At 37.5% G+C, this 21,208-nt stretch overlaps 1 protein-coding gene across 2 annotated transcripts in view; it reads left to right on the forward strand.

The window, feature by feature from the left end:
* The window catches only part of KCNB2 (potassium voltage-gated channel subfamily B member 2), a 203,886-nt gene that overhangs the window by 171,321 nt on the left and 11,357 nt on the right, over positions 1–21,208 (forward strand). The gene's annotated exons all lie outside the window — the stretch shown is intronic.

Raw genomic sequence — 21,208 nt, forward strand, 5'->3', positions numbered from 1 at the left:
TTTGGTGACTTTTGCAGAGTCTGTAATCTTGAGACAATGTTCTGCTGTTTTAGATGTACATTTTGCACATTTTAGATTAAGTATTTAAAAGACTGTGAGAGGTAAGTAGTCTGAGTGAATATCTTTGTCCTTCTCATCTGTACAGTACATGAATATGTGGACAGCTGTGGAGATCTGGAATGAAATCTTTGTAAGAGAGAGTTGAAATGGTAATTGCAGGTAGTCACAGCCAATACTCCAGTCTTTTGCTTGTGATTCAAATGTTCCCTATCACCGCAAAATGTTATCACTTACAGTTGTAAGCAGATGTCTTTTAAAATTAAGCTCACACTGGGGGAATTATTTTACTCTGTTACAAGAGGCTACCACAAAATCTGCTATGAGAACTGGCTCATTATATGTAAAGTTCCTGCTTCTGTACTGCACAGTCTCCTGCATGTGTCCTGAAGAGATGCTGCCCATTGTTCTGAACTGCATAGTTTTATCTGTTACAAAATACAAAGGCTTACAGAAGTCCCCAAATTTATTCTTCTCATGTACCATCTCTATGGTAATGCTGGGAGCAACAGCAGCAGTTCCCAGTCACATTTCTGCTTAGAAGGAAGCTCTTGGCTTCCTAGGCATTATTTATGCATCTTTCATGGCAGTTGTGTTACACAGTTTAAGAACCTCTGGCCCGAGAAAGTCATTTTACTTACTTCTATTCATAAACTAAGCATAATATTTTTATTGTTTTTTTATTCATAACCAAGCAGCATATGTTTGCATCCAAGAACCAGTTTTAAAGTAGGATAATCAAACCTTAAGATGTGCTAAAGGGAAACTGATACAAGTAATGCATGAATTTGAATTCTAAACTCTGATGGTCTGGAGCTTGTTTTATTCTTCCCGTGAAGTTTTGATTCTTACAGCCAGCAATCCCTGTTCCACAGCTTCTCAGGAGCCCTTCCTGCTCCAAGTGAGATTTAACTTCCACACTTGTGGAGATTTAGAAAGAAGGTTCTTCATCAAAGGGTCTGAGATGCAACCTTCCCTAGACCTTGAAGTAGCATAGGCATATTTCATGGACATAATGCAGCCCAGATCATTTGGGATTTGGTGACTGTTCCAGAGAGAAACTAGCAGAGGAAATCCGCTTAAGTGGCCATTAATATTTAATAAACTTTATTCAAATGACATCTGTCAACCAGACGAGCTTCATGGGCATCTGTTGTTCCCTCAGTTGGCATTCAGTTTGCTTTATGTATCTGCGATATAGATCAGATACCAATACTCTTGGTTCACTCTTTAACACTATAAATAACCATGCGTGCAAGCAATTGCTTAAGCTTTCAGCGGTAACATACGTGACCCTGTAGAGATTTGACCTCTTGTCTATCAGCATAGTATCAGCTGTTCTCATATGTTTCAACTCAGCATTCTGCAGATCAGCTGTAAAAGCCATTAATAAGGCATTTGTATTGAAAGGCTTCAGAAGTTCCTTTCCTGATTGCATTAAGGTCATTAAGGTTTCTGCTTTTGCAGATGCTGTAGTTAAGATAGATAACCACACACAAATACATGCACATAGAGATTATGTCTTCATATAAATTTCTGAAGGGAAGCTTATAAATTGGTAAACAGGAATTTTAATGAACTAACAAAATTTAGTGAAAAGGTGGTCCAGTGAGAATAACTAACGTCAGTCTTCCAGTTTGGCAGGCTAGTGGAGAGCAGAGAAAAATTATGTGGGTTTTTTTACATTTCTGGTTTGTTATTAGGCTTTTCTTCAGATGGGATATGTACAAATTCTTTCTGTCATGGAATATGTATAAAATAAATACATTATTCATGTTTTCATGGTTTTGGCAGAACTTCTGCAAACAAGTGCCTTTCAGGAGGGAAGAGAAGGAAAAGCCAATGATTTGTTGGAAATATTATCTGATATTTATTAGAGATGTGGGAGAACTTGAACAGAATTAATATAAGCCACTCCAACCAATTGAACTACACAAACTCTGGACCCCTAGACCAGTTTACCCATCTCAAGCTTTGCCCTTATCTTTGAGGATTGCATTTATTTCACTGTGAAGAAATGAAAATTATTATTAATGTGATAACCTGATTCTCATTTCATCTAAGGGCATTTTTTACCTTTCTTACTGTTGCAAAAAGGTCTTACATATATACATTTTATGTAAAACTAATGATCACTGAAAATAATAAATGGCATTTTTTAAACATGTAAAGAGCACTTTCTGCTACACAGTGCCCAGAATTCATAAAGGCCTGCATTCCCTCTAAAGGCACTTATATAAAACCCATATAAAGTAGAAAATATGTGGTACTAAGCTTCGACCAGTAAAGGGTGTCCCCATCTTCCTGTGTTATTTATTGTGTTCATTCAGTATCAAGTTTAATCTAGATCCAGACAAGAGTCTGACAATTGTCTGTAAAGAGCCCACTTCAAAGTGAACTACATTCTTCCAGCAATGCAATGTAAATAGTAGTAAATAATGAATTATAAAAAAAACAAGCTAACTAATGCCACAAAATCATGTCATGCAAACCAGTACTTTGGAGAGATAGCCTGGTTGCGGTTAATGCTAACAGTTGGTCCAGTGTGGTATCATTTCCAGAACCACTTTAAAATAGATAGTAAGAATATCAGTGCAGGTCCTTAGACTATGGCCAGCACAATCCCAAGTGCCTGTGTTCATGAACAGTAACAATAACCCCGTCTTTCATTCCTGCCTAAGAAAGAGAGCCGGCAAGATGCTGTGATTTAAGTGGGAATTGATCTCTGAAAGTTTATTGAACGCCAGACATAATTAATTGACCCTCATATGACCAATGTAAAGTTGGCAGCTACTATATACTAGTTTTTATGTAGAAGTTTTTTACAATAGGAAATTTAGAGCTAGGAAAAGTGAGGCCGTAGACATGATATTCCACAGTCTTCCCCAGGAGCTCTTTGCATTTGATTCTCTTGAAAATTTAACAGCTTGTATCTAGAAATGCCACCCAGTTTTCAATTTCAGGACGTAATTCTAAGTTTTGATAACTCACAGGTCATCAAAGCTCAAGGCAATAGTAATGGAGACAACAAATTCCTTTCATAACTTTAATTCCATGAAACTTCTGACGTGTTTAATAAATAATAGAAAATGCTGACATTTTATATAAGGTATCTATGCCTATATATTTGTTGCTTCTTTTCTAACTTGCAATGTCTAAATACTATTTGAAGAAAAAATGAAAGATAACTGTTTAACTAGATATCTCACTGAAAAAAAGTTTGTTCAGCTACTGCATTTAAAATTGTACTGCTGCTACCATAATTCTAAGTCAGTTTTTAAAGGGTTTTTTTGAAGATTTCAGTTTAAAGCAATGGGGCTCTTACAGGTAGGATTACCGTGGTGATCAGATTTTGAAGCATATCTTGATGTATAAATTATCAGATTTTGAAGCATCTCTTGATGTATAAATTATTGATCAAAAAATCATATATTATGCTGGTCATGTTACAGCAACACAAATATATTCTTGTTTTAGCTACTTGGTTAATTCCAGCATTGCCAGCCAGCAAAAGGCATATTAATTTATGTGACATTATTGAGCAGTATTCCTCATGCCTTAATAGGTCTTATCTACCTTTAACTTCTATGCTTCAGTGCATCTAAATAACTTTAAATTTACCACCTGCTGCAAAAACCAGTAATTGCTGTATAGAGTGCAGAAAGGCTTACGCTTTTGAGCTAGTTTAAGATACATCTAATTGAGGTAGGATTTTGATCCCTGACACCTGCTTTAAATGCCCCTTTGGCCATGAAGTTAGTGAGGATATTCCAACTGAGTTGTGTGGATCTGGATAAGGATTTGAGCACTGCAGAAAATATATTAGACCAGGTATAGTAAATTCATTCACAGCAGGCACAGCATGCTGCAGTTTAATCTCTTGTCACCAGTGGGCCAAGGCTTATATTGCTTATGTGCTAATATGCTAATCCCAACTTCTGGTACCAAGAGGTTAATATGATGCCTCTGTTTTAGTAATTATCACTAAGACTGACTTACACATTAATGGAAAATTGATGAAACTCTTTAGCAATTGTACCACCCTCTGGAAAAAATACACAATTCATTCCTAAACTAAATCTGATAAGCAAATAATTTAAGTCATTTGTCAAATTCAAAAGCAATTGGGAACTCCAAAATAAATATTGCTTTACTTTTAGCTACAGAGTTAGAAACTAAATGAATTTTCATAAAAGAACAATGCTTTGTAATGGAGAGGGGACTGCAGCTTTTTCTGTTTAACAGGGTATTTCAGAGGAGACATGTTTTCCTTTGATGTAAAGAAAAAAACCCTAATCCCTTTCATCCCAGCTTCCAGATTTGATGTGCAGCTAGTGACCCTACTAACATTGCTGATGTTTGACACTTTCAGTGCGATTTTATTTGCATGTTTTTATGTTAGCAATGATGTTCATCATATTGAAAGACTAACTGTAAGTGGAAGGATCAGACAATGAAAGTGCATCTGTTACTCACTTTCTTTACTGGCACCATTTTACTGTTTGGATATCTGATTTCCACTGAGAGAGATTTGGAAACTGTATTCCTCTTTTACAGTTTCACATGCCTTTAGGGGAATTTCTTACCCAAATCATGCCACTCTGAAACAAGCCTCCTGCTGATAAAAATCCATAGAAATTGCTTTTTTATCTTGTTGAGTTACATGCAGCATGCTTTCCCCAACAGATGCATCAAATATGCACAGTAACACCACGCAGTTGCTATATGAGTGTCTTCTCTCATAAATCAGATTCGGTGTCAGATTGTAGCTATAATATGTACATTTGAAAACGTGTTTGTGACAGTGATGAAAATGTCTGTCCTGGCTCAGACCAAGCACATAGGCAGGTCACTTAGCAGTCCGTCTCATTTTGGAAGTGTCAGTATGGGCACCTACAGCAAAAGAGCCCTGTGAAGAGGTGAAGGTCATGGGCAAATCTGGTCTAAACATCTTTGTTCCTGCTTCTAGACTTCAAATTTTGTCCATATTGCTCTCCTGGAGTCTATTATCAAGAATATTGGTCTCATCTCATAGGGAGGTGATTAGCTGGAGCCTGGAAGTGAATCAGGATTTGGAAATGAAGCAGGGAGCTAATCTTTGAGCATAAATCCACAAACGGTGATGTTAGGGCTGATGGAGGGTGGTATATTTCCCTCAGTCACTGTGAGTTAATATAGTCCTGTATTTGTAAATAATCCCAGTCTCATGTCAAACCAAATTCCTTTTGAAATATTACCATTTAGACAGAAGATGAGATATTATGGGTTCTGTTAGAGGCAAATATAAACAGAAGCTCAAAAATGAGAAGTGTTTTCTTAGATGCTGAAAAATTCAGTTCACAACTCAAGATCCCAAATTTTGAACAGCAGCTCAAATATTCCTATGCTTTGACTATTTAATCTCCACATCACGTACATTTCTGCGTATTGTATGGCAGCAAAAGCAGTATTGCCACTTACTTGCTTTCAGAAAAACATTAACTTTTCTGTCATAATATCAAATGTATTGTACTGAAGGCAACAAATCTCCTCCCTCCCACTTCTTATCCTTCAAAGGAGCATGGGATAATCATGGGAGCATGCACTTCCATGACTACTAGGATAGTATCATTTTGCAAAAACAAACCACAGCCATGGTGCCATTGCTGTGTTTCTATTAATAGCAGTGAAAAACGTCAATGTCAGTTAGCTCATAGGTATAGTAAAACAGGTATTTTCCCATAAAAATGTGTTTCTCATATTATTTACGGAAAAATAATTGGGCATGAAGGACCCACAATAAAGCAGAAACAATTATAGTCTGCAAGATCAATAATAAATAATCCTTTTGAAAGAACATAGGTGTATGTTTACATCTCAGAGAAAACATACATAACAGTATATAGTGATGTTATATATATTCCTTATACACAGTGGTTCCAGTTCGTTCCAGGTGTAACTGACTAGTGCTTGAATTATACTGTCCTCTTTGAGTATTGCCATGATTCTCTGTAAACTACTAGAATTCACATGGTTTTGTCATATGTATTCCACAGTAAAAGATTTTACAAAAAGGTTTACTTTGTTTTGGTTTGCGCTTCTGACTGAATAACACAAATTTTTGTCTTCATTACTTTCTCATGCAGCACTATCCCTTAGCATAAAGATCATGCAAAATGAAGAATCGCATTGCCCTTACAGCAAATTTTTGCTTTTCTGGTGGTGGGGGGCTTTCAGGAAGTAGTAGATGTAATCAGTGTGTAGATAGAAGCAGTTGTAAATACCCCAAAGCCTCCATTCCAAGTCTTTATTGTAAATTGCCAGATGCTGGTAAAGAAAAAAACATATGTATTATGAAATTGTCAGCTATGAAAGATACTTCCTGAGGCATAGCCAGAGTATAATGTATTTGCTCCGTGTTCAAGGGTTCTTTGAAGATTAATTTTGTTGTCCGTAACCTTGCTGCAAATAGCTGCGTTACAGCTGTTCATACCTGACAAATTTATTTTCAGGTTTATTTCTTGTCTTAAGCTTGATTGAGCTGTAGAAACTCTGCTGCACAGCTGCAGTCATGGAAACCTCTGGGGTTTCTGTGGCCTGGCCATTAGTTTGACAATCAGAAAGATTTGACAGACAATTTGGTCCTTCTTTTCCAACTATTCAACACTGATTTCCCCTTCTACAATCAACTCCTCATTGTCCATACATTTGGGGAACCGCTGTGTCAAATAATGAGTCATTTCAGGGAAAGGCCTGGTATTTCCTTTCACTACTTCATGTTCTGCTTGGCTCCTAGAAATGGCCACCCTCTAAGGAGGTGGAACCAGTGACATGGGACTGATGACTCTTAGAGACAGGCCATCCGAACCACTCATCACAGTGCATGTGGAGCATAAACGTGAACTAAAAAGTAGCTCACCTATGGCTCCACTTAACAGTAGGAGAAACAGCCACAGAGTGTGGAAGTGTGAACATGCAGGGAAACTCTGTAACACATATTTGTCTTTGATGCAGTACTCCCTCCAGCTGGAGAAGTACTGTTTCCAGCATAGATTTGCGTCTCAATGGCAAAAAAAAAACCCAGCATACCGCTTTGGTTTGTGTGGGCACAGTTATCATCTAAACTAGGCAACATTTTCCAACATAATATGCTTATGCATTTTAATTAGTATGAGGCACAACCACCAATCCTAACAGTTTCTGTAGGGATTTCTACCAAGGGAGCACCTGACCAGGATGGAACAACCCACAAATAAAAAGTTCAGGGTTCAGTGCAGAACCAGTCTAGAGTTTTTTGCCTCTGATGAGCTAATCCAGGATCTCAAATACAATGATACCCAGGAAAACAGAGAAAAAAACCTAGGTCCTGATATTAAATGTATGGACTACTGCCATAGGACAACAAGGGTAAAGCCAAGAAACAACTAATAGAAACCTAGCACATTCTTAGACAAGTACTAAAATTCAAGAAGTTATAATTTCTGAAATTATATATCTTCATTTTATATATATTTAAAATAATAGAAATTGAATATAATTTAAAAACTGCTGATCTCTTCTGTAAAGATTTTAGAATAACTATATATATCCTATATGTTTCTCAAATGATGAGGAAAAAGAATAGAATTGCATCACATTGATATTTTCAGTTAGGTGTGAATGTTTCAAATCATCTACATTATTACTCTTGATAGCTATAGATACAGAAATAATATTATACATTCATGAAGTAGAGAAGATAATTCATCTATCACAACTTGGAATTTCCTAAGGCATTGTGTAGAAATCGAATACTCCATAGTGTTCTGTAAGCTGTTTCCGAGAGCCTGCCTATGTGATAAAGAAAGCTGTACTAAATTTATTACAATCTTAGATTAATATCCATAGAATCTCACCAATTCTTCTTTGTCCTCTTAAAATCCTATAGGACATTTCCATAAGGATGATTTTCAAAGTTGCTTAGTAGCCAGCGCTCTCACTAAAGCTTCCAGGGGCTTAGGTTGGTCAGAAATCAGCAGGGAATGCCAAGAGCATTAAGTCGGCATTTTTACATTCACGTATATTCATTCCATGGGAAAAAAATTGTTTTTTACTACGTATGTGTTGTGACAACAGGAATCTTGTGTCCTTGTCAACAACTGCATGGTAAAACAGAGACATCTACTGGTTAAAAAATGAAATAGGAAAAGTATCAAAGTATCTTTTGTGGAATGCTAGACTAAGGCTTGCCAGACTTCCTTCCTTTGCTTCCTCACTCCACTGCTGAGGTCCAAAACCTGCACTTCTTTACACAGACATCCTTCTTCCCTTGGTGATCAGCACATTCCCAATAAATCTTACCAAAATACTCAAACTCCACTTGTGCAGTCTGTTTAAAGGCAACAACAAATTTCTCTTTGATTTCCTGAGAACAAAACTAGGCCCTGTGATGCATGTAGACCATGTGTGTTTGAAGCCTAATAGACGTTTATATGTGATGGGAAAAAAACAGTCTTTTCTGTAGAGCAGTGGATATTCAGCCCTTCTTCTGGCCAATCCACAATTTAGGAGAAAACAGACACTACTTGAACACCCTATTCAGCACCTGCCCAAGTTATTTTTGCTAAAAGCAGAGTCTACGTTACGGCTATGAATTGGAAGGTTCACATAACTTACAGGCATTTTCCTATCTAGTATGCTGTTCATCTGAGGTCACAGCTGCACGAGCAGTACCTTTTAATAATATTTTAATAATAGATATTTTGTGCATCAGATCTTTATTCAATTACAATTTGACCTTTCTAAACATGATGTGAGGACATTTATATATTTGTTTGAAGAGCACTGGTACTCTGTGGATGCGTTACAGAACACACCACGCCTTAATAAAGGCTTGAAAGTGGAGTATTACAGATGAAATTTCAAAAGTAATTCTGAAGGGACATCTAACATAAGGGAGAGTTTCTAACTCAAATTCTGGATCTGAACTCTATTGCTCAGCATCGAACCTGGCCAAAGAACTGTTCTCAATCTAATGCTTACCTTTGTAAATTTTGGCTATGTAGCCACAGCAGGAGGTAAAACTCCCAGCAGCGCAGCTTTCAAAGTCACTGGAGAAAACATTCTTACCATGTGAGAGACAAACTTGAAAAGGAGGGTAAGGAATTCTATTCAAAATATGTAGCTCTGTTCCCACATCCATCCCACCACTCTTGTCATGGTAGCTCTACCAGCAGTGTGTTCCCATGGGTTAAAAAAAGTCCAAAATAAGAGCCCTCTGATACAGGTTGGCCATCCTCTGCATCAGCTTTCAAAGAATCTGACTCCATCTTTTCATGAATGTTTGGAATTCCAGGAGCTGCTGAAGTTGAAAGATTAGAAGCTAATAATCACTTGATTCACTACCAGTAATAGCGATAAGCTCTGATTATATTACCTGCTTCCATTATCTGATAGGGTCAGGATGTGCATGATGAATATTTATCGCACTTTCAGAGGCTTTCTGAATCTGTGTCTAGTTTAGGCATCTTAAAGTATCCTGTTTTCCACCAAGCTGTCTAATGCTCTGGAGTGCCATTTTAGCTATCAGTGGCAAAACCCATTCTTCCTGAACTGCATCCTTTCTAACAGAAGCAAGATTAAGGCAAAAATGTTATACAAGATCCATCATCCAAATGATTTGTGCTAGGTTAACTCTCACCCAACTAATTTAATCAACTCTCCAGCTGCTTTGAATCATGGTAGGGGAAATCAGAGGTTGAGTTACATGAGCTTATTCAGCAGACTGTTTTCTGCTATACTGTTACTCCAAACAGTCCTCACTGGAGTTCTCCATCTGATTTCTGATGATGTTGATACTTAAGCTGCTTAAATATTTTATGTAAGAATCACAATTTTCCTGCTGCAACAACTACATTGGTTTTGTTGTCTTTAATGGTTTAGTTAGAACTAGTCTAAATAGGGCTGTACTCCACCCCAGTCTGCAGTGCCCTACGAATGGTACCTTTTACTTTACATTTACATAATACTTTGGCTTTACTAACTGTTTCTTCTCCTCCAGTTTCTCAAGTTGCCAGCTTTGCTTCTTAGTAACATGTCTTCATGGTACTGAAACTGGTGGGAAATTTTTATAACACATCTAAATCTAACCAAATCAATTTTCTTTCTTTATTGATTGGGTTAAGACTAGAATCTTATTTAAACTGCTGAACATTTTTTTCATCTCCTAGAACTAACTTTCCCTAACACTGTATTTAACTTTTAGGGTTTTATTTAAGAAAAGAGATTCTAAAATTTAAAAGTTAATCAAAAGCAATATGCAGTGAACCATGGACAGAAAAATTATTTTAAAATAGCAGCAGGAGATTGAACAATTAAGCAGTTACTTCTTTCATAGGGAAGTTATGAATGGATTATCAAGTGATCACTGTATTATTTGATGACTGTGCTCTCAGTATGTTTTGGTAGGATTGTTGTACAGTTAGAATAATTACACTTACTGTAAAGGAAATTAAAGCATATTAAATATCTTCTTAACAAAACATACTGAAAAGAGAAAATATGTATTATGGGGAACTGAATATTGTTTAATGATTTATAACGAGCATAAAATAAAAATATTATATATCAGGTCTTTACTCCAAAGTTAAATCAGTGTTCTTTTTTAGACATATTTATAACAAATTTTATTAATTCAAGGAGATGAAAACCCCACAGAGAATTAAGTCCTTTACTTTGTGAATGGAAAATGTATAGATGGCAATTTCTCTCAATGGGATTGGGATTAATTCCCTCCAAGAAACGCCAAAAACTAAAGGCTGATAAACCGACCTATCTATTTTCTTCAATTTGATCTCTCTCTTCTTTTTTTCTTTTTTTTTTTTTTTCCCTTGAATTATATTAAGTCCATATCCCCATGGTTATGGGCATGGTCTTTGAAGCATGAAATGAGTATAACTAATAAATCAATGTCTGCTAGAATTTGATAGCATCCTAAAACACATGATATGATATGAAAGGTTAATATATTTCTGTTGAAGTTATAGTTAATATTTTGTATGTCATAAATGAAAGTCTATGTAGTAATGAGAAAAAGTATCATATTGTGCATATTTCCAGTGGAAGTCTAAATTGGTTATGAGAGAAAAAGGAGAAAGAAAGGAAAGTCACCTTACAGTTAAAAATGAAGACAGTTAAGATATACAGGCCTTTAACTACACATGACTGTGTAGTTAAAGAGGAAAAAGAAAAGAGGAAACAACAGACTGCATTAATTTCCCTAACAATTTCTCTGATTCCACAACTGTGGGAAATATTGGCATAAGCTTTATATAAACCTATAGATTGATGTAGATGCTTTTTATAGAGCTGCAGTTCTGAAATATATATTGAAATTGACTTGAAGCCAAGATAGAAAAAATATTTTAAAAGTGTGAGTAAAGATTATGACTGAATTTTGTGCCTGTCATAATTTCAAATAAGGCTGAGTAGCAAATCTCTTTGATAGATAACATCAGTCTTCAGGTGGGAGGTCATCCTTACTCACTGTATTATATCACTGAAAGACAGTCAATGGTAAAAAGATGATAGAATGAGAATAGTTTAAACAAAGATCTTAATATGGTTGTCAGCAAATTAGACTCAAGTGTATGGTCCTGGTTAATAATCTGAGGTCTCAGCTGTAAACAAATGCCATTAAAACTAAATGGCAAGTGCAAACAGTGAGAAGCAAGAAATGTAATTTCCAATTTCCACAGCACTTCTTTTTAAAATCAGTTACATTCAGATTTCTATTTTAAGTTGGATGTTAATATCAAAATTAGTAGCATCAGAATAAATTGTGTATCAGGTGTGTTGATTTCCCCCATTATATCCATTCAATAACCTATACTAAAACTTCTCAGAGCTAAACAATTGGGTTTTGATTTTTCATTACTCCTGCTTGTTTAGCTCCACCATGATTTTCTGGGTGTTTTTAAAATGGCAAGCAGTAAAAAGAAATCCCTCACCTCAGGTGAGATTCCAGCCTACTTCAGTGGTATTTTGTCTGAGAAACAGCTGTTGCATCAGCATTATCTTTAATTTGCCAGTATCATCTTTATAAACGGTATACTTTCCATACCTTCCTGTATTTCAGGTGATAGGATAAAGGGGTTCTACAGTCCGCGTGGGTGCACCACGGCAGCGCACCGCTGCCTCGGGCCCGCATTCAGCACCGGGGCTGGGGACAGCTCCCGGGCCTGCCCCGCCCCCAGCCCCCAGCCCCCAGCGGGGCGGCTCTGGGGGTTTTTTGGAAAATGGAGTTCCTGGTAATGAAGCCCATGTTTTGTGCAAGCAAGGAGTGCAAAACAGGTCTTGCATACAGTCTGCTACGCAAAAGAGTTGGAAACTTAAAGCTCTTTGTCATGACTCAGGTGGAAATTTTGAAGGTTCTAGTGCATTCATCTAAGTAATAATAATCAGCTTTCACTACCTGAAAATTAGACAGTTAGTAAAAAACACAAGCTAGACATAAGAAACATGCCAGCTGTGATCATCAAAAGATTTAAAAATTTCTGAATGAGGACAGGCAGGGACTTTAATAAAGACATCTCATTCATTTTTTGATAAATTTAGCTGACTCTTCTTACCCACATGAGCAAATTGTTTCATCTAAAGGTAATATTTATGGAGGTCAAAAAGCTCTGCAGACACAAAACTATTTTATAAATAAAGCTTTTAACATGACTCTTGAAATTAATTTTGTGCATTTATCTGTAATGGGGAGTTAAATCTCTCCCGTTCTTATACAGCAAAGAAAGCTTTAGATAGATATACCTTTTCTTTTCACTGTAACCTACAGCACATTAAATGATTTAATTGATTAAACTAGTTACAGTATAATTTCAAGCAGGTACTAGCTTCATTCCTGTTAATAATATAACAGACAAATTCATGGGTTTATCCAATTTCTAGCAAAAAAAATAATCAGTTCACTTACACTGACTCTGGATCTGTCATTTCTTCTACATTTAGTCCTAGTGGGCAGTTTGCTATTTATCATGAAATAATTGGCTTCATGTCTCCAGCTGAAATAGCCTTTTGCTGTTCAACAAAAAAATATTAGAACTGACTTGATATGGATTTTAATCTGTTAACAAGCCCAAAGTAATGCTCATTAGCTTTGTGCTAAATAAACAGTATTCAGGGTTGTCTCCATTGATGCTGAACTGAATACATATGCCTCTTTCCAAACTATGAACACTGCCTTCATCTGTGACTGCTTAAGGTCTCCCATCTTTGCCAGTCTAATAGATACCCCCAGTATTATCTTCAACTTTTGCTCATAATTACAGCAGATTTCTTCAGGGCTGTGCTGAAGATCCACCTAACAGTCACATTTGCAATCCATTGCCTATTACTTGTGCCTAGTGCAATTTCTCTGGTCTCCAAGATCTCTCTCACCACTTTTTGGTCACTATTTAGTAAATACATCCTGCAAATTTTAGCAAGGTTGTACTTAATTTTCTACTATGTAGCTAATGTGCCACTAGTGTTCTAATAGACTTTAATGACCCCTGTGTTCAGATTCACAGAGATTCAGTCCACATTCCCAGGGTTCTCATTTTCCCATATTACCCATTGGAAGATCGCCTTATACCAAGCCACCTCCATATTCAGCCATAATCAAATGCCCAAACCCACATATTACTAAATCCTGATGCTGAAATTCTAGGTGGTGCAAACCCCAAGGTCATCCTTCTCTAAAGCAATAATCAAGTCATTGAGTAAATGCAGTTTGCCCATCACAGAGTGCAGGAGGGATGTATTCTATTACTGTTATCCTAATAGCATAAATACAAAAAACAGTCATTTACCTGTAACAGAATGCAGGAGAGATGTATTTTATTACTGCTAATTTAAACCAGAAGTATACCAGGCTGCTCTCAAAGAACATAGGATCCTTTCCTAAGCAGATTTATCCCCTCGGACAGTCTAGGTCTTCTAAGTCAAATATTAGTCTATGGAATAGGAAGATCAGCACAAAGTGGAACAGGTATAGATATGGAAAGGCTTTGTGAAAAAAATGGAGTTCACACAGTGGTCTCAAGCAGGAAGGATTATCAGCTGTACAGAAAGGCTTCATGACTGAACTTCTGAAGTGAAGGATGTGCCAAGACAGTAGTAATTTCTCAGGTCAGGTAAACCTTCTGGAGCCAGTTTCAAAATATCTTGCTTAGATATAGCTGTGCTTGAAGAAGTTTGAGTGATCTAGTGGTAGAATCTCAATTACCTGTTATTACCCCTCATGTTAGACTTACCATCATTATGATCATGCTGTTGTTATCATCATTAGTCTCCCATGCATAATGGAATTGGTTTGCAGAAAACTACTACCTCCCTTGAGCGTCCTCAGACACAGACCTGAAGGACACCTCATTACAGAAGCAAAGGCAGTCCCTTTGACTACCTGCCCACAGCTTCATTACTACACGTTGGCTCCCAGTCTGGGTGATCTTGGTAGGACAGCACATCCCTGCACATATGCCACTCACAAAATGACTACTCGGGCAGAGCCATCACTGAACTTCATGGAACCATGAATAAACATCTAAAGTATTTGAATTCACTATCTTAATGGGAACTTGGGTCTGTCAAGCTGAATTGAAGACAGAGCAGTGGCTACTCATCTACTCATGAACTAGTAGCCACTTCTCATATCTAAAGATATCATAGGGAGTGTCTGTGGAGCTAGTAATTAAATCTTTAGTGAAAATCTCCTAAATGGGCGTTTCTAGACTAAGCTTTTAAGGTGACAGTCATCCCAGTGCAAAGAGACAAAAAGAAAAGACTGTGCATCAGTTAGGCAGGAGATAAGTACAACACTAAGAGTTTAACCTTCATATATGGAGGTTAATGTCAGGCTTAATGAATATCCCTGAAAGATCAATGAAGAACATTCAAATTGAGTCCTTAAAAATATTAATAATGATCTAGGAAAAAGTGGAAACAAAAGGTCAGAATTCTAAATAATGTCATCAAGGAAGGAGATCAAGAGTAGCAGAGGGAAGCTGTTCAGTGATTACACATGCTGTCAGAGCCATTATCAGATGTGTTCCTGAAAGGGCAACTGTGATAGAGCTGTAAGCTGAACTAAATTTATGTTATTCTGTTAAATTATTCTCCTCTCCTCCATCTTATTTTTCAAAAATTAAACACTGTATTCGATGTGGAGCTGTTAGACCTGTGCCAGGAATCTGCAATCAGAGGTTATTCTAGAGAGCTAAAAAGACATGAAAAGTGTACTCTGAAAGGGTAGATGCACATAAGCAGTGGCAATTTTCCACTTGTAATGATGGTTTGCAGGCCCTGTAAGACAACTACAAAGGATGTCTGTTTTGAGACTTTATGACAAAATGATATAAACTTTTTTCTTACTCTGTCATGAAGTTCTGTCTTCACTCTTGCAAGTACTGATTCAGCTCGAATAATGATAAAGCGGAGGCTGAGGTCAGAGTACCTGACCCAGCTGGAGGCTGATGTCTTATTTATTTCTCAGTAATAGTTTTAGGATAATTTTAAATTGGTACCTAGGTCTAATTTTAGTAACTGGCAATGAATTTTTCCATGACTTAAGACAAGGAGTATTTGCAAACTTATACAATACATCTATTCTTACATAATTTTCAGTGTTGACAAAATTTAAGATTGTCTAGAATTGGCATGCTTAAAGCTTGCCATATCTCCATCTGCGTTTCAGTTTGGACCAAATCCAAGCAGGGTTTGTCCCTGTCTGTCTCCTTTTTCATGTCTCCTGGCCAAAGACCTTATGTTAATGAAGAACATTATCCAGTAAGGGCCATACCCTGTTATCAGTAGCAAAATGTCTTGCCTCATTGTTGAACTTTTCCAGTGGGGCCTTTTGAAACCTCAGATTCAATGTAACAGACTTCTAAGTCTGCCAGACTGTTCATGATGTGAGCTGTGACACACAGGTACACATTCTGAGTGCAGAATTGCCAGCAGGCAGGTGTGAGCCGAATATAGTCCTCTCTGCAGAGGAGCACAATGTAGAATTGTGGGCCAGAAGCAAGAGGTAATGCTTGTAACTGGGAAGTCCCAGGGACACAATGAAGGGAGATGATGAAGAGACCAGGGACAGAGATGCTGTCTCATGACCTTGTTTTGCAGTGTCTAGCAAGGAACAACAGTGGTAGCTGCTGAAGGCAGTGCCATGGAGCTGCACTGATAAGTGCTATTATTAGCTGGTAAAATGTCATTGTACTTATCCAGTTTGTACCAATGTAAAAATGTGCTTCTCCTTTGTATTGCTGAAGGAAAGTATAATGGCCCCTTCCCCTAAATATCTACAGAATGCTGTCCTGACTGTTCTTGGAATTCCTCCTATAAACATGTGTCACGTCCCACTCAGACAAGGGAGACAAGTGACTCAGATTCGCAAATCCCCAACGGAGCGGACAACAAGTCTGCAAGTCTAAACATTTATTAACTACCCACAATGTACTAATTGAACACACGATAATTGGCTAAGTATATAGCAAGTTGTGGCAAGCAATACAATACGCCTTGCATTTCTTAATGGAAAAGAGAAAAGAGGGAGATAGAGGGAATGGGGAAATACAGATCACTGTATGGTCTGGGTTTCTGTGTTGATCCCGCCAGCGAGGGTTCCAGGAGGCAGCCGTCTTTTTCACTTGCATCCATCTTCTTCACTTCACTGCACTCTCCAGGCACCCCCCTTTCTTTCCCCTCCCTTGATTTATACACACTTTCTTTGGGTCCATCCCCTAGGTCGACCCACATACCTACGTATCCCATGTATGGGGAGGGGTAAGGTGTTTCATGGGATGATGTAATTAGCATGATCATGTTAGCCCTCGTTAGCATATTGAGGGGTGTTAACTTTAATATGCATTTCGTGGATAATGAAGCAAAGGTCATTCACCGGACAGATGGCCCTTGAAATTTGTCCAGGTGCACCAGAGCAGAGCCGTCCTTTCTCCACAGGGCTCCCTCCTCCAGCTGCGTCTTGTGTTATTCGGGCAGCCTTATCAGCTTCGACCTCCACACCATCCACCCTGTGACTCATAGTTTTGTCTTGTGAGTGTTTGAGGCATTCCTTCAATCAGCCTCAACTTTTGCTTTCTCAGGCTGTTTTTCCTAGTTTCTCCCAGGCCTGGTTTCTCGTCTCTCACAGCATGTGATAATGCTTATAGCTGGAAGGCAGCTCAATTTGTAGTGTTGTCTTTGCTGCTCCAATGAGCATCTCATTTGGATAGTCCTGGGTGTCAAGAACAGGACGCGCACAGGTTTAGGCAGATGTACAAGACAGTGCTCCTGCTGAGCAAAACATTTTGTGCCATTCAGTTGCAAACTCAATATCACAGTCTGAATACTGTTGACAGTAAAGGATGCTGCTGATTTAATCTGATTTCCATAAACTTCTCATCAAGCCTACAAATATGTCTTTCACTTTCATGGACTTACTCCCTCAGAGAAATTAAAACCTTCATGATCTGCCCTTCCGCTTCTACCAGTGTGGCTGTGAGTCAGTGAACTCTGGGTGCAATCGGGGAGTTTTGTGCTACAGGCTAAGGACACTTTTATGCCAGATATAGCATGACCTGCTGGCTACAGCGCTTGGTAGCTCTCAGGTTTCTCTGAAGAACCTAGACCAACTGCAGCTATCTATCTGCCCAAATCTAGATCCAGACACCTCTTTCCCAAGAGCAGATGCTTCTGAGAATATACAGCTAAGTGCCCAAGAAACTTGATACAGTTCTCCAGAAGTCTTTCAAAAGCTGAACAATAACTATTTTTTCTGAGCTTTTTTCTAAAGCCAGAGGTAAAGATACTGGCAGAGCACTTTATTTGAAGATAATATCATACATTTAAATGTAGAAAGAGAAGAATATGTAACGGTCTGATAAATTTCAGTGCCTATGGAGGCTTGAGATTTGAAAAGTAATGAGACTGTATCGCTGTCTGTTACTTAAATGGTCTAGATCCTACCCTAGATCCCACCCTGGAATAAAAATTAAGGAAACAACATTGCTAATACAGTTTTACCTGCTTACAGTTTGAAACCTATATTAATCAAATATACTGCACTGGCTGTTAGATATGGCTCAACTGAACTTTCGCTGAGCAGCTATACCTTAGTGTGAACCTAATGCATACTTTTTCTCTGCTTTATATAACAATACTACTGGCATGTCAGTTATGTCAGAAGCCTTATCACAATATCAGTTGTTGCAGAACTGCAAGGAGCAATTTGAAGCCTATTCCATTACACCTTTATTTTCCGCCTCAGTTGTATGCTCATTTTATGCAGAAGTCCTCACAGTGCTGGTAATAATGAGTGATGAGATAGGTACACAGGAAAAAAAGCCAGTTTTTAGTGGCAATTTAATACTGGGAAACCACTACATTTTCAGGAGATGGTTACCAGTCCTTGCCCTCCCAAAAATCAAAACCAACAATATCTGGAGCAGTCTGTTAAGACTCCATCATTAAGTCATGGAATGTTTTACTACACATTGCATCAGCAGCAGATTCAAATGTCTCATATCCAGCCCATAAGAAAGAAATTTAAATATGTCCATTCTTCCAGAAACATTTTGCAATTTATAAGAAATTATTTTTAAAGTTTAATAAGAGTCAGATTTTTATGTGCTTTTGTAGAAGCATAGCTAAATGGCATAAGCTGCCAGAATCTGTCATTTAAACAGAGTATTGGCTATTTTCCAAAACGTAGATTAAAAATAGTATGTCAAGAATTATAGAGCCAAACTGTGGTCATAAACTGATTACCTGGAGTATGCAAATTTTTCCAGGCATTTCAGTCCAGAATACAGTTCCAAAAAGATGTCCAGAACACAAGAGGTTTAGCTGGGAAAGATTCAGTCAGCGGTGGGTTTTTTACTCTTCTGTATCAGCATAGCTGTAGCAGATTGCTACAGGACTTTCCTATAAACTCGCTTCTTCTGTTACTATAAACTACATCTGTTCTATGAGGATTTACCAGAGTAATTCTATCTGCAAAGTGTTCATTATGTAGACTCAGAACAGGGAGTCCCTTTTTTTCCTTCTTTTTCTCATAGTTGCTCTTGTTCTTCCTAGCGATCCCCTGCCATTTTTTGCCTAATGAGTTGTAAAATCTAATCATTTGCAATAATTAAAACATACTGTGTGTGGAATGATGCACAACTTTAATTACACGGTGAAGTCCCCGACAAATAAAAGCTTGAGATTCTTACATTAGAAGAAGCCAAAATACTTTCCTTTGCTGTAAGTTTTTTTCACCAAGAACAGACTCATGCTTATAGATGATACGTATAAAACTAAAAATTCCAGGCCTGCTATTCTGTATATTTTATTAAAATAGCTGGCAGAGTTCAGGCTTGCGTGTTATAAGCATATGAATGAATAGCTGGAACAAACAGATAGATGGCTGTTGTCAATAAAACACCCTGGGTGGCAACTCTGAACAGGAGAGTTTTGTGTTCAAGATCTATAAAATGCATGGAGTTTTAGTATTGTCACACAGTGTAAGAAGGGGTGCTACACATTGACTCACCTCTTTTCTAGGATATTTTGTATGATGCTGACCATTTAGGCATAAAATAAATTCCCTATGACAGACTGAAATAGCAGTGTTTCCTAATTAAAAACAGTTTGATGGCAATCGGGCAGATATGTTCTCATTATTTTCTTTCTTAAGAACAACACATGTCAAGTAATTGGGTCCTAGTATTATACAACTCTTTCCTATGCTGTTATTTACATTCTGATGCCAGCCCCAATGAGGAAGCCATCAGTTTGACAGAAACCGCAAGCTCAACAGCTCAGACCTGTGCCGTGTTTATTTGTTCTTTGAATTCTGAAAGTATAATTATGTTAGTGAGTATGTTACAGAACTCAAGCATGCATTAGTTATTTCACAGTGATTTCGGTGGAGAACGTAGTATACCTTATTTAATCTTCAAACCTTTTCACAGTGAAATCTGATACAAGCAACTTCTACAGTTTGAAAAGTAGTTATTGCACTCCAGTAGTGTTGCCTTTTGTCTGCCTCTGTCCTAGCTACGGGACATCACAAATGTCATTAATCAGCTCGGCCTAGGTATGCAGTGTTATGGCCTTCATTCTACTTAGATTGGCTTCTTTTGCAGTTGTGGATAGCAGAAGTTTTAAAGGGATATATAGCCCTCCTAAATGGGATAGATTAACCAGAGTATGTTTTTTGAATGGGCTGTATGAAGGATGAAGACAGTGGTCCACAACTCACTTAGCAGGAGAAATGAATGGATCTTTTTCCTCCAATAAATATGGCTACAAAAAAAAAAAAAAAAAAAAAAAAAAAGACAGAAGCAGCACTGGTAGGAAGAGATACAAATCTGTTTGGAATACTTCAAAATATGAAAGGTGCTACCTGTTCTATACTATTATTAGCTGGAAAAGGCCACAGATAAGTACAAGATGATGCCAAATATGGACCCTCACACCATAAGCAATTTCAGTTTGTGCTTAGAGAGCTGAATTTGTCCTTAGTAAGCCATAGCTGAAACAGGCTTCCTGCTATTTTTCTCAAAGTTAGAGTGAGGTGGCCTTTCCATCTCCGGAGACGTTATCACCACTGTGACCAATCTCTCCCCATATACTCATCACACCTGCATTCTGCTTAGCTGCATTTCACTCTTTTTGGGTATTACAGCAATCTTTTTTCAGACTTAGTGTGGCCTTGGAAGTACACCAGACATCACAAAATGGATTTAACAGTACCATTTCTGAGAAACTAGAGCAAATGCTTTTGTGAATGAGCTTAAACTGAGCTTTAAAACAGAAAACAATTTATTTTAGCATTTCTAATAGAAACCTGGATTTACTTAGGACTTCTAATGAAAACAATATATTTTTCCAAGTGTTATAATAATTTTTGCATCACTTTAACACTTTGCACACTATCTCAAAGCTGCCCATATTCCTTTGAGTATAAATAACTAAACTTTGTAGTAAAACCATTAGGTTCTCTGATAGGTTAATTTCTTTTCTCAGAATGTTGATTCTGTAAATGAGAATGACCAGCTATTCCAGGCAAAATGGAAGGCTGTGAGGTACAGAGGTGCTTGAACTTTATCAAAATGAATGACAAAATATTTCAGAAAACCTATCTCCTGAGACAGAAATTGCA

The sequence above is a fragment of the Strix uralensis genome, chromosome 1, assembly GCF_047716275.1.
Source record: "Strix uralensis isolate ZFMK-TIS-50842 chromosome 1, bStrUra1, whole genome shotgun sequence".
In the NCBI taxonomy this organism is placed as follows: Eukaryota; Metazoa; Chordata; class Aves; order Strigiformes; family Strigidae; genus Strix; species Strix uralensis.